General features: G+C 39.2%; 1 long non-coding RNA gene across 1 annotated transcript in view; it reads left to right on the forward strand.

Moving 5' to 3' along the window:
* The first annotated feature begins 14096 nt into the window (after window positions 1–14096).
* LOC128143419 (uncharacterized) overlaps window positions 14097–15493 on the forward strand; it is a 33292-nt gene continuing 31895 nt past the window's right edge. Inside the window, exons 1-2 of the long non-coding RNA XR_008235749.1 lie at window positions 14097–14156; window positions 15036–15183. This is a non-coding gene — a long non-coding RNA (uncharacterized LOC128143419). The remainder of the gene's footprint in view (window positions 14157–15035; window positions 15184–15493) is intronic.

The following is a 15493-nucleotide window of genomic DNA, read 5'->3' on the forward strand; positions in this document are numbered from 1 at the left end:
ATTAGGCAACATGGCAGTAGAAGTTGCAATGTTCCTGTGTTGGTGCAACAGGAAGCATATGTTTCTTTTATGTTCTTTTTATTGTGCAGACTTCTGTTTCAGAAAGCCAGTCTTCTGAAGATATATTGCTTTCTTCTTGTACAGAGTTTACACACTGTAGATGAACTTTGCCTAGGCATGCATGATGAGCCAGCTGAGAGCTTATGGGTTAGGGTTAGTGGGCAATCAGTATGGGTGTTGTGGCGGGTGTCTGCTACAGACAGGAAGAAGAAGTAGATGAGGTCTCCTGACTGAAAAACATAATAAAGGAACATAGAAGAGGTAGAAACAGTGTCAGGTCATTCCTCCTGGAATTGAATCTATCGAGGGATGGGAAGGGCATTAGGTGCATTCGGGTGTGTAGCAACATGTGCTTGGACTACAAATGTCCATGTTATTAATGTATGGCAAAATAACCTTAAATGAGCACTTTTCATAAGGAATATATTCAAACAGAGAGAGTGTACTTTCTTGAAGGAGCGTATCTTCTTTGACATGTGAATTCAGAATTACTTGAAGGTTAGATTGCTCCCAGCCTCCTATTTGTGTATGATGCATTCAGTATTTGTATTCCTATAGCACATCAATGTTGTGGTACCAAATATTTATTCTGTATGAAACAACCAACAAGGTAGTAAAATTTCCAAGTGTGAGTTTTCCTGTTTGCATGTCTACCTTCTGTCACATTGATTCTATTCACTTATTGCTTTGTAGCCAAAATACATGATTCTAGAAAAGGAGGAGATTCCCCTTGCAAGATCAGAAACATCTGGGAGAAATCCTAGTGATTTTTTCTGCAAAGCCAACACCAAGAACTCTGGGCCACAGGGTGGGGTGAAAGGTGCAGGTGCTTGAAAAACTAATTGTTTTCTAAAATTAGCATTTTTCATTGTATTTTTCACTAATGTGATGAAAAATTACCATTATTCAGATAAAGATCTTTTGATCTTTCTTGTGGCGTGTGCTGCTATGACAGGACAGACTGTCCCTTTAGAAACTGATCAGAGTCTGGTCAGTCTCTGTCCTTTCAATCACAGCATTTTGGGTCTCCTAGCTTTGTGTCCCAGCACAGAGTTGGGACAGCCAGCTGGAAGTTACCCTATGTGACGTGAATTTTATGCTCAGACTAGGACAAGAGTAATATCTTTGATCACTGGATGCAGGCAGCCCTCCCTCTTCCAGGCAGCGTCACAAACACCTGGGAGACACTGAGCTAAGCTGGTGAGAACTGGAGGAAAAGAAAGGTTCCTACCAGGGACTGTAGCTTAAGCAGGCACTCGTAGAGCTTTTCGTTATTCATTGTAGGGTTGCTGTGTTTCTATCTCATCTTCCAGACTGAAATATGGGCGTGGATAGTGAGCAAACCACTCACACCAGATCCAAGGCACACAGACTGGCGTGGAGTGCATAAACAAAATAGGATCTACTGAATCCCATCTGTATCGGGATGACTCTATTTCAGCTGCTGAGTTGCAGCTGAATGACCACCAGCTTGACTCAGATTCTTGAAGTCTGCACAGGCTGCCTGGACAAAACTTGCAGATGGAAGCACAACAGATCTGAGAACTTAAATGGATGATAGCCTGGTTTCCAGGCAGTTCCAGGTTGTACCTGTAGGCCCTTCATTGTCAAGGACTGAAGAGCCATCTGCTAAGTTCTAGAAAAATCATGACAGACACATGAGGGTTTTTTTTAAAATTTTAAATAAAGATTTCTTCTTCACCCCTACCTGTTTTATTCCTAGGCTTTGTTTCCATTGCCCTGAGACTTCCATGCTTTTCAAGAGCTGTGGTTTTAGTATAACTCTGCACATTGGGAAGGCTCAGTAAATTAGGAAGTTTATATCTGAGAGAAGTTGGCCTTTTCCTTTCAGCTATTAGCTTCTTCAACAGAACTGATTTCCGTTCTAATTTTCTAAATTGGCCTAGTTTGATATTGGCCCATTTCACATTATTCAAAACAGACCATAGAATGAAATAACTTTTAAATTTGAGAAGTTGAAAATGTTACTGAAATTCACCATTTGGGGGACTTTTCTCTTTCTATAGTTTCAACTATAGAGAACCATAGAGGGAAAACTAGAGAGAGAAAAGCTGAGACAGCTTTTCACTCAGGTGGAAAGAAGAGGGAAATGGCTGTTGCTTGATTCTCCTTCAGTTGCTTCTTAAACTAAAATACTTCAAGAGTTCAGTTAAACAGAAAATTGATTGCCCATGTCTGGTACAAAGTTGAACACATTTGCAGTTCAAGAAGCTCAAATTAAAATTTGTGGTAATTACCAGATTAGCTAAAGATATTCTTAAAGATACAGATGTTAAGATGATGAACTATTTTGGAATACATCGTTGGACTCAGGCACCAAAAATGTTTAGACTGTCAAATACAGTGTCTCTTGGATTTTTCAAAGGTACTTGAAATTAGTAGGATTACTCCCGAGAATCAGCGCATTCCCCAACTCTGCTCTGTCCACTTCCCTGAATGTGTAAGTACACTTGTATCTCCATTCCTAAGAAGCCTGGAAATGTTCAGGTATATTATTGAGCAAGGCTAGTGGAAGTAAATATTCATAGCCTGGATAAGAATAAAGTTTCTATAAAATACATGTCGCTGAATGTCTCATTCTGCTCTCCAAAATGCATTCCTCCTCTTGAAGCCAATAGGATTAGGGTGAAGTTGGAAGACAGTTCTATCTTACTCTTAAAGAAGATATTTAAAATAGAATTATCTCTTGCCTGCGGCCTGTAAAGGAATTTTCATAGGTGTTAAACCATAAACACCTTTTGGAAGGCTGGCACAATGTGTACTATACATATTTATAGTTAAAATGCCTCAGGTTTGTATTTTAAACATGTAGTTCTGATCTAATAGTGTCAGTAGGCTGTAGATTGGCTTTAAATTGTATCTCGGTGTGGATATGAGAACTGGACTACAGATCTCGAGTAGATGACAGTATGTTTTATAGCTGGCTGCCTGTTTTGCATGGCATGGATTTTAGTACTGTTCTGGCATTTCGTATCCTCATTTAACAGGGAGACTGACATTAACACCTCTGATGTGGAGTGGTGCAGTAAAATGATAGCACAAAGGCCTTCCTACTTGTAAACAAGTCCACTAGATGTCCCTCCAGCTCTTTGTGATGATAATATGTGGCTGATTTCCACAGACCAAATGGCTCTAAGATGAAGAGCACTGAATTTTATGTCCCATAGCTTGCATACATAGCTCTTTCTGGGTTTCTACAGAGGTTATCAGTCCAACCTCAATCCAGTTTCAGAAGGTGAAGGTAGGCATCTTCCTTCCATATCTGTACACGTGTTTTTGATCTTTCAAATTATTTTTGTCCTTCTAACTTCCCTTTTTAACATAATTTTTTGCAATAATTAAAATGGAAGGAAAATGCAGTCTCTCACTGTATGGATAGTAGGCAGGTATAACACCGGGGTGGAAAAGTGAATGCATTTGTAGGTTTTGGCTGGCTTTTCACAGGAAAACAATTTAGCTCAGTCTCAACATTTTACTCTGCAGGTGAAGACTATTCTAGGGGTTAATCTAACATGGCAGTCTAGTTAGGTGGCCTGATCAGCCATTCAGTCTTACCATGAAAGTGGCCAGCTCAGATACCTCAGAAAAGTTAAGACGCTGTTTCACTACACCCTGAAACATGAAGATTAATCTCCTCTGAAATGCTGTTAGCTCTGTTCCATATTTTATTCTGCTACCTCTGAACATGTAATCTCCTTTTCCATCTTGCTACTGTCCTGATGCTTGTGACATCTGGAAATGTAGTTCCAGAGTTTGAGTAAATATCATGTGAAGTGATATTCTGTTTTGATTGAATATCCTCTTACCTTTGTGCTTTGACACAGAGAAAATGAATCTCTCAGTCTTGTTCTTTGTATTTTTTTAATCCCATAGCCTCTTATTCACCTGCATTCTAAGGAAAATAATCCTCATATTTTTATGGTTTCTACTGATATCCCTACTCTTTCTCATCACATTTTCCTTGAATTTTCTCCCTCAATTTCTCTATGTTATGTTTTTCTTGGTGAGGTGACTAGTGTGGCATAAATTTCTTTACGTGACAAACCCACAGGAGATGGGGCTAATATATTGCTAACTTCTTAACAAGGTCACCAATTCATACATTGCTGTATGGAACAGTATGTCCATATATCTGTTGGCAAGGTAATATACTAGGAATATTAGATGTAGGCAAAATAAATTAGTTCAGATATACAGAAAAAATAGCCCTTTGGGTAGCTTCATCTGCAGCACTACTCATATAATGATTACACAGACTGATAGTTATTTTTAATAGAGATAAAATTATGTTGAAAATAATGGATATTGCTTTATAATTAGGAGGTGCTTCTGTTGTTAAATTTAATGTGACCATTCCATTACCTTCTGCTTGCTGTGCAACCTGTCTCTTGAAGCACATCTCCTGTACAGTGACCTAGCAGGTGTATCTAGATACAGAGTTAATAGAGAATTGTAAGTGCTTTGTAGAAACCTTTGCTAGATGTCAGGGATGTAAATAGTGTAGGGTAGACTGTTGCATTTTAATCTTCTACTGTAGTTTTATATTATAATCTCAGACAAGATATGCTTGGTTATGTGATTTGGTAACTAAAAGCAAGGAGACCTCAGACAAAAAACCTGGTGATTCAGAGAGACAAGAACAGCGCTATTTAGAACCAGAGCAATAGTTCCTCAAATCCTCTAGGTTCCTTCTGCTCCAGCTGTGATTGCCATAGCCCAGTTATGAAATTTAATATTATTGAGCTGAAAATGTGGGTAAGACATGGTGCAAAGAATTATTTTCTCTGCATGGAGATGCCGAATGCCTTGAACGTATCTAGAAATGACAGTGGGTTGGAGTGAGGATTCGGGGAAAGAGAGTATACCAAGAGGCAGCAATGTTGCTGTCCTGATTTACACTAGTAAATCAGACCACTAGGTGCTGAATCAGCTCTGGCACAGAAGTGCATTACTTCAAGCCCTCACCACTAAAACAGGCTAACCTATATGCAAAACAGAAGGTGGTAACACTACATATCTATTAAAAGCAAAGATCAAATTCTGTTTTTCTCTGTTGAGAATCTAACACAAATCATATTAGACATTTTTCTCTGACCACAGGCACACGGGACACAGAAAGTCTAGAAAACTGCAAGTTAATTCACTGTTGGAAAAATATTCCCAGTTACGTATACAAATAAAAAAAAAAAAAAAAAAAGGAGGGAAAATTAGAATGGCCAGTCAGAGAAGTTTTCCTGCAGTAGGAGAATTTCCTGGAATAAGCAGAAGTAGGGAAGTTAGTGATATTGTCCTGTATTGGGAATTTGGAAGCCAGGACTCAAATGTGGAAGGATCTATATAAAATTGTTACAAAGGGATAGGATAGGTTTTACCTTGAATATTTAGCAGTGTCAGAGACACGTCCAAACATTTTAATGGTGGTAAAGTCTATGTTTGTATGTGGACTGGGTTGCTAAGGAGTTTCTCAGGGCCAAGCAATAATAAGGGATCTGGTGATCCCTTGTATCCCCATGACACCTCCCTCTTGGTCCTTCTAGCCTGCTTTGGTCCTTTGTACCTGCTGTTGTTTTGTTACTGTTCCCGTGGTATTGCCTGTCACGGATAAGAAGGAGCAGGGGAAGAAATTAGCAATGTGTTTTCCCCTTTCTCTTCTGCTTACTTTTTTTTTCTAACCCTCCTCTCCTCCTCTCTCCTTAGATTGTGGGAAACCAGACAAGGGAAGAAAGATCAGGGAGGCTGATGGGAAATTCCTTTCCTATCTCTGTCCCCCTTCTGAATGAAAAACAGGTGCCTGTACTAGTACTCTAACTCCTTCTAGTCCTAAAGTTGTCACTTTATGTCTCTCTTACCCAACCACACGACTCTTTTCCTGTCCAGTTCCCCTGTTTGCCAGCTGCTGTTTTTAGGGATTATTAAATAGAAAGGATCATTTTTTGTTGGTTAGTTAGTCATATCCACGATAGAAGTCTTCAGAAGGGCAATACTCCTTAAATTCTTTGCTGCTGAAGATAATAGTTCATATTTTTACAAGTATCCCATTGGCAATGTTGAGAGGCTACATGAAGGTAGATTTCAGGATCAAGTCACTGTTACAGAAATTGGCTCATGTTGTTCAAGTAGTAAATAGCATCATCTGCACCAATGTTTTCACTTTGGGTCAGGGATGCAAACTGATGCGCTTGTAATACATTGAGGGTGCTATTTGCCATCTCAGACACATAAAGATGGATGCATAAACTTCTGACCTTGCTTTACTTTGTAAGAGAAACCGTACTACTGATCCTTGCCTGGACAGATGGTCATCATTTATCATGTAAAACGAAGCATCAAACTATGTAGGAGTCTTTGTGTGATATTCTTCAGGGTGGTTGCCACAGGGAAATAATTCACTTTTATTTATTTAGAAAATGGCTTTTACTAAATCCCTGCCTGTTACACCTCAAGTCTTCCTTGCAAAATGTAAGACAGAGAACAAATCAACCAAGTTAATAACACATATGATTTGTTTTTCTGTTGGACAAAAATGTCCTATTTTGGATTGACTGAGAAGAATACTATCTTCTTTTCCTTATTTATTAGTATTTTAGAAATTAGGTAATATTAATGTGATAATGGAAAATCAAGAGATAAACGTTACTTGTTAAACACTGAAATCTCTTTTGTAGTTCAGACAATCATAACAGATAGATAATTCATGACAATAAAGCCAAGCAAGAACACTATTCATTGTTTTAGATGGAAATACTTCCATGATAAAAATTTCAGTAAGGATTTTCTGTACGTGTCTGTTTGTTTTCTTTATCTTTTAGAAAGTCTGTTATTTGAGAATTCAACTCTATGTAGTAACTCACAGCAACTGCAGTTTTAGTACTTTGAAAGACATAGGTTCATAATTGCCAAAATCTTCCTCAAATATGTCTATTTGGAGTAGTTTTTAACAGGCCAAAAGATAGTCATGAATAGGCTGTTAATGATTTCAGATTCCAGATCTGCAATCTAGTAAATATTAGTCTGATACAGGGCTATCACAAAGTGCTACTTCCCTCTGATTACGCTATTTTAAATAACACAACTGAAAAAAGCTCACTTATCAAGGATGATAAGACTTAGTCCCATCCTGGAGAACATAGAGAAATCAGATTACATCTAGGTTGTATCTTCAGTATTGTCTGTCTGTGGATATTTAATTTGTGCTTATATAAGTTTACACAGTGGCTATGCTCATGATTACATGGTGTAGTTTTTTAGTGTACATGGTGTACAGCACTCAGCTTTCACCAGGAAGGACAGGTTCATGTTTTAACAAGGGTAAATTCTCAGCCCATAGCTTAATTACCTTGTTATGAGGATGAGAGAGGCCATTTGAAGATCTGGATTTATCTTCCTTCTTCACTCTCCCATCCCTTTTTGATTGTTAATTCCTAGGAGGAGAAATGCATGAGTGGAAGTGAGCCTAAACCTCTCCTCACTGCTCTTGGAGAACTTGTCAACCTGAGTTTTTAATGATACTATTTCTTGCCTTTAATAAACTATCAGAAAAAAGAATCTACAGTTTGACTTGTCACAGCTTGCATGGAACGTAAGGGTTTATAATACAGTTGGTGACACCATTAATAAGTTAACTGGTTTAGGAACAACCTTAGATATTGTTAGGAACAACCTTAGATAATAAAATATGCTGGTTTCTTAAAAATAACTCAAGCAAAATTTCACCACTGTTCTCTGACCTGAATTATCTTCTCTTCACAGTAGAATCTGTGCACATTAATGGATAATTGCTACAGGCAGTCCTGGGCACCAAGTGCATGTCTTGACTGTGTCTAACTCTACCCTGGAGTAAGATGTGGGTGGCCCCCCCCCCCCCCCATCCTCCATAGGCAGCAAACCCAGGCAGGGAGGGCAGACAGGGAAAGAGGGAGGTGTGACATTTTCCTATAGCTCCTCCACGGCAGAAGATTAGGACAGTAGGGTTAATGATGATTCTGACACTCTCTTATCAAATTTAGGAAAAAAATGTGCCAATAAGATGGGTTTATTTGTAATAAAATGCATATTGACCTTTGCTCTTCAGCACCCCACTCTACTACCTATATTTTACACTAATAAGAGTTTAAATTGAAAGTGTGGGACATCTCCTGAGACAAACTGGTACTTGTGCCCTTGTGAAGTTATGAAAATGACAGTACCAATTACATAGGAACGGATCACCTTTACCCTAATTTCATCAGATCAAAAGCCATGTCTTCACAATTTTACGTATGACCATGGTGTTAGCAAAAGCTGTATTACTTTGGTTATTAATAGGCATAAAGGATGTTTATTGAAAGATGTAGTTCGTTGAACACTCTCTGAACTGAGTTTCTCAGAAGTCAAAGATTTGTCTTCTGTGCTGAATGTCATGGAAAACACTTTCCATTTTAGTCATCCTATTTACTATGTGCTGCTTCTCAAATCTGTCATCATTCTGTTGTTCTTACCTCATGTTTTCATCCTTTTCTTTCTGTGCATTAGGTTATTTTGATCCAGGCTTTTATTTTCTTTCAGTTGGGTAATTAGTAGAGCTGGCTTCTCTCCTTTTATGCCCATGCTGAATTTGCCTCATTTCTATTTTGCTTTTCAATTCATACGTCAGTAGAGATCTCTAGTTACAATAGCTTCATGTTTCCTGGAAGTTCTGCGTCACGGGGCCAAATTTATACCTGGTGTATTTTCCATTGACACAGAAATTACACCAAGAATGAATCATCCTCTGGTGTTTATGTTCATCTGGTCTTATTTTTTTCCTCAGACGTTGTTCGTTTATATTAAGCATGTAATACTGGTAGTCATTCGAATGATATGAAATCAACTTATGTTGTTCTGGGGACTTGGCAAAGACAAGAACAATTAAAAAAAATTATGGAAGTTACAGATCCAGGCTAGACCTGTTTCATTCACATAATGTATGTAGTATTCATGGTAAGTACTAAACCTTATTGCAGTCTATTTTTCACTGTTCTGAACAAAAGAAATGTAAGATGGGAAAATAGATTTTAGAGATAATCTTGCATTTGGGAGTACAAAAGCTGCAGATACCTCTGACCTCTATACAGAACAAAAAGATGGCTAGCAGTCAACTAGCTAGTGATGTACACTTAAAAACATGTAAAGCAACCCTTCTGAGGTCTGGTATGGGTGCTTAATATGGAGTTAAACAATGGAGCTTTTCACTGTGTTTGTTAATAATCCTAGAAAACTACGCATACAAAAAGGTAAGAATATGACCAAAGTTGCAAAATATTTAGATCTAGTGGTTTCCTCCTCAACACTGGTTGTCAGCAGATGGGAGAGACAAGCATAAGAAAAATGAGATTTTTTTATTCTCAGTTCAGTGCCTGTCTTCACTCTGGTCCTAAATAGCTGATAAAGAAATAGTCTACATCCCTGCATCTCTTGGCTGCAGTACATTCAGTGAGTCTGTGGGAATGGTCCCTGCACCGCTGAGATAGCAGGAGGAGCTGTAAGAGGGCAGAAGCATTTCTGAAGCCATTTCATTGATTTTCCCTGAGCTGAGAGGGAGCAGTACCTAGCCAGTTATTATATACCCCTTGCCAGCTGGCCAATATATCAATACATGGTGGTGGGATCTGGGTGTGAGACCCTTCCCTGCCCAGCCCACCCCTAGCCAGGGAGGGCAAAGGAATTCTGGAAAGCAATCTGGATTTTATCTGGATCATCGTGATGACAAACACTGTTGTCTCCCATCATACTAAGGTTGAATTTCAACCCACCATGAAGAGCCTTCTCTTTGGTGCCTTGCAGGGAGCACTCTGCAAAGCAAAAACAAGTTGTAGAATGTAACAGTTTGATTGATGATAGAGGAAATCTTCACACATTAATAAAATATATTCTGGAAATTTCCCTTCCCGCATCTGCTCTTCAGTGATGCATGTTGCACAGCACCCAGTTGTTTCTTGTGAAGTCTGTTTAGATTGGGGGTGGTAGGTAGGGCAGGCTCTATTTACAGAAGGTGAAATTATGGGATCTCTGGAGCCTGCTTGCTGCATTTAAACTCACTCCAAGGCTGCTTCTGCCTCAGTCCTATAGCAGAACTGTGAGCTGGGGAGCAGGAATGAGCCCTAACGCCTATATCTCCTGCACTCCAGTGCTGTGGTGGGCTGGAAAATTACTCCTTTAGCTCTGGCATCGAAGTAAAGCAGATTGGGGCCAGGATAAATACACATGTGGGTGCTGGAGTGTTTCATTAGGTCTTCCTGGCAAAGATGGCTGGCAAAATGGGTCCCAAACTGTGAGGCAGCAAAGTAAGAAAGAGTTGCAAGGAGAGCTGGGGAGGTAGTCAGGGTGAGAGTCTTTTGTAATGCACGTGTTCAGTGTCCTTGCCTTCATACGTATTTTACTAGAAGTAAAACTTGAGATATCTAATCCTTGCGTGCTCTCTTTTTTAAACTATAAATTAAACCAGGAAAAATATTTTGGGGTTTTATTTCAGTTGTCAAAACTATCAGCAAATTTAATCCTAAACTCACCAAAACATTGTGTCCAAAAGAAAAAGACAAGCTTTGACAACTGTATTTTTACAAATTTGTGGTAAAAGCATAACAAAGTGACAAACATTATTCGCTAAACAGCCAGACACAAAAATTACTCTTTTCTGGACTGCAATTTTTGAAGATGTGAGAAACCCAGATTCAATTTTCTTGCAATTCAAGGGGTTTTGAACCCATATCTCACAACAGAGTTCATTAACCACTGTTGTATTTCTTACTCCAGAGTGGATTTCTCTCAAGTGCTCTTCTTAATAATGTTCAGTATTGCATAGAATACTACACTTTTTGGTGGAGAAAGGATAGGAAATTAGTTGTCTTGCCTGTTTTTTCTTTCTTTACCCTGATGGATATTTCATATAAAGTGGACCTACTCTAATAGGAGAAATTAAGAACACACTCAAGTATACCTTGGAGTGGTTCAAACTCTCCCCGGGAGGTGGGAGACAAGAGTTTAACTGCCCCTAGGAAGTGGAGGGGTCCTGTATCCTCCAAATAATCTTAACGCCAAATATCCTGTATCTTTCAAATACTCTAACACTGCACTATTAATGTGTGTGATATGGGGAGGAGGTGCTTATTATTTATTTCCTCCTCTTCCTTCCTTCCTGCCTCCTCTTGTATTGCAAGTACAAAAGCCCAAATACTTTCCTTGATGATTCCTTCAAGGATGTTCACCTGTGAGAGAACTAGAGTGAAAGATGTAAAGCCTCATTGTGAAAGATATAAGACTAAACTCACGAAAGCCTTTAGGGAACAGACACAAGTGTCCATCACAACCTTCTGGTAGCAACCAAACAGGAGTGAACGAGCTATTTTAAAGTAATCTCACTCAGCCTTAACAGGTCCTGCAGGCATATCAGCAGTACCTCAACATCAGAGACTGGTGGGAGATCAAGTAAAATTGGCAGGAATACTTACTGTTTTGAATGATAAGTAATTATAATGGAGAAAAGTAAAAGAAAGCAGGAGTAATGCTCGTAACTACAAAGACTAATGTGGGCATTTGCACATGAATGTGACTTGCAGTTCTTTATCTCCAAGTATGTGATCTTGAGCAAATTCAGACCAAGTACTGTCTTTGTTCACTGCTTTAATAGCTACAAATGTCCTTAAAGGAAAGATGCTTTTACTTTTATCATCTTATCAACTTCATGTGAAATAAAACCTGGCTGTCTAAACCAGCTTTGTGTCTCAAGGTGCTCTACAAAGTAGGAGCTTTGTAGGGACTGATTGTGCACCGACATATAAGCAAATGGAATGGACAGGTGTGTTTGACAATAAATTTTACACAGTGTTTTGGTTGAAAGCCTGGAAGAGCTGTCCAGCTGTGCTGCATAATCTGGTTACATTTTTTTCATGTCATAAAGTCAGTCTGACAGAACTAGGATGTGATGAAAAGAAATGGCTCTTATACACATTTAAGCAGACCTCTAGCTTATCAAGCTATTGCTAAACAATAGTAACTTGGATTATGTGGAGATGGTTTCCATGTCGTGGTAGGCCTGTCTTTGTGTGGTTCTGACATGGGAATGCCATTTTCAATATGAATTAATGTATAACGAATGGTTCATAGGTTGATTAAACATTTATGTCTTGCAAGACAAGTTCTCCAGTGTTTTAAACTATTATTGACACAATGATGGCAGTTCCCAAATGCGAATGTTCCTCCACATCAGCTCATATTAATGTTATTTAGCTGTTGTTTAAATATTTAAAACTCAATTTTAGTTTAAAAATGCAGACATCATAAAAGAAAATACTTACTTGTTTTTAAACAACTGAAAAGGCAGGAGATTGCTGAAAGTACAGTTATTCTTAGACTTAATTTCAAGTGGTTTACTGATTAAGGTAGTGCATTTAATTTCAGAATAATGTCTTTGTTCTCCTTGCAGGTTTTGGAACAACATGTCCGTATTATGAGTTCACTCTGATAAATATTTCTTGCCTCTCTCTTTCAAACAGAGATCCAATGCACAGCATGAGCAAATGTTAATGTCATATTTGGAGAAGCATGATAAGTATTTCAAAATTCAGCCCAAATATCATCAAATATATTCCTCGCTGGAAAGAGAGAGACTATAATTAACCTACTAAATCTTTTCACCGTGGATGATCACAGTTGTTTTCATTTCTTTCAGGTGCACATCCTTGGAACTATGTGGTATTTTAAACTATGGATAAAACCTCATGGTTTGTGTTTTACTTTGAGAAGATGGGTTTATTGCCAGATTCAAGAGTGTGCTTTCTCAGAGACACCTCTTTGTAGGGAACTCAGATTCTTTTATGAAAAACTGGGGACCTACATTCTTCCAAATTTGCACTCCAATGACAGCACCTAGCTGCATATGTAGCACAACACGAATCCTGGCTTTCTTGGCTCTCTGACTAGGTATAAGCATGTCAGAGTTTTCTCAGTTTTGAAACTTCTGTCTGTGCTTCTGGGGTTCTTAAATCTCCATGGATTCTCTTTAAATAAGAAGTCACAGCTTTCACTGCATCTAGAGATCAATAGTCACCTGGTAGCAGAGTGTAACATTCCCTGGCATTGGCTTTTTGTGATTGGCCTAACACAGACTGACTTTAATTGTGACTTTGAGACTTTTGTCAAATGACCTGGAGCCTCCCAGCAGAGAGGGGGTGATGATATAGTTGATTTTCTCAGTCTTTTCTTTCACTGGGAGATCTGTGTTACTGGTCCAGGAAACATGCCTTGCTTAGCATGTCTGCCGTGAGGTTACAGGACCTTATTTTCCATTTCCAGTGCTGCAGTTGTTCTGTGGGCTTATCAGGATTGTTTCTCATGGCTTGTGATTAGTTTGCATTCCCACTGATGCTCAAAGGTGATTAAGCTATTCCTTTCCAAAGAGCACAGCCAATAGATCATAGCCCCTGCTGCTGATACTACAGTTTTACCCGGTAATTGTCCCATGCAAAAGCAGCTACGCTGGGAAGGATTGGCAGAACCTCAGGTTTTTAGAGCAGGTGAACAATGGGTCTGCACTGTCAGGGTCCTCCTTGATCTATTCTTCTGGACTTACAGATCATGAATTCCATTCTTTATGGAACAGCTGTTTCAACAGCGATGTTGGGGTGTGCTACTTGCTTCATTGTAGTCTCAGGCTTGGTTCTGAGGACAATCTTTAGAGAAAGCAAAGCATCTGAGAAATGCCTTGAATCCGGTTTTCCTGCTTGGGGTATGGTAAGACCACAGCTCACTCTACAACATTTGTCAAACCATGAGGATTAAAGTGGATTTCTGATCCACAGTCGGCAGCATGTGCCATCTCATTAGAAACTCTTTGAGATGCGGAGCTTCAGGTGAGCATCGCTTCGTCTCCAATATAGAGAGGAACAGAATTTTAACCCTTAGGCTGTTGCAATGGCATGCCCCATTTGTATGGGTAACTGACTTGCTCTTTTCTGTTTGCTTATGTGAATGATGCAGATTCCAGGAAAGTTGGGTTGTCCATGCAGTTTCACACAGCATGCATGTTGTGCAGGAGGAAGATCTTTCTAATTTTGGGAGAGGTGGGATCCCATTTATTACCATTTTCTACTCACTAATGTAGATATTTTCCTCATTATTTCTCTTCCATATTTTTCTGTAGTGCTGCAAGATATATATGGTCTGAGATTTACCCTTACCAGTAGTCAACTATTTCCTTTCCCTGGGGAATAAGGTGTCCCCACCTGTGTTTTATCAGAGTAAATGGGTGCTCTATTTATGCCCTAAATCTTCCACTTGCACTAACGTGTAATGCTTCTTTTCCACAGAGAAATGTAATCCAAGTCACAAGCCTGCTCAAAGTAAATGTTGCTCTACAGCCTGGCGTCTCAGTCTATGCATACAAACTCTAATTACATGAACTATTACCTCTCATGTAATAGTATATCATAAGGCCAGAATGAGTGCTTTTGGAGATTCGGTTTTGATTTAGCTTACAGGTTATGACTTCTTGCAAAACATGAACTGGGTTCAGGTTCCTTGGAGCTGATGCTGTTGTGGATCTGGGTTCATGGGTGCTCTGATTCCACTGCAGATAGCAGGGGACATATCATACTTCACGTCATGTTGTAGTTTCAGGGGAGTTTTTGTTACAGGCTTTCCAATGATATTCTTATTCAGAGCACATACCTAATTTCAAGCAGGCTCTGCTAGTCTAGTGCCATTAGACATATTGTTTGCACAGTTGGTAGAATTTTGAGGAGTGTTGAAAGTAACAAGTGGATTCACTTGTATCTTTAAATTGCCAGGGAAACACAACCGTGCAATCAGTTTTTCCTGTGACATTGCCATCCTCAGCCAGCTTTGTTGAAAGTATGTAGCTTCGACATGTGAAGCATTGATGACTAGTTCTTCTCTATCACATTTAAAGTGAATTAGAGCTCACCATTTGTGTTTTACAGCAACTGAAACAATTCAGTGTACAGTGAACTGCAATCATTGAAGTCAAAGAGAGTTTTCTGTCTACCTGAACAGTAACAGCACCTTCAGCAAGGCAGAAGGATTGGCTGTGGGACTTGGAATATCCCAGGAGCAAAGGAAGATGAAACGGTGAGGTGGTCATGGGGAAGGAGCAACAGCATTCAGTGAGTGTTTAAAAAGTATATGCCCCATCCTTATAAGCAGAGGAGTCTGAATGTTGTTCCTGATCTGGCTAGGAGGACTTGGGCAAGTAGCTCTGTGCAGCGATTTGGGAATGCTCCATCGAGGCAACTGAGCATACATGCTCAGGAGGGAGTTTAACTTCTGCATTGTCAATGAACGATTCAGAAAAAACAGTAAGTGATCTTACTGGCAGTAACAGTAAGCCTGATTTCTGTCTTCTTTTTAATTGTGTTTGTTTAAATTTTTTATCTTGTTG

Source organism: Harpia harpyja, chromosome 6, assembly GCF_026419915.1.
Source record: "Harpia harpyja isolate bHarHar1 chromosome 6, bHarHar1 primary haplotype, whole genome shotgun sequence".
NCBI classification, from domain to species: domain Eukaryota; kingdom Metazoa; phylum Chordata; class Aves; order Accipitriformes; family Accipitridae; genus Harpia; species Harpia harpyja.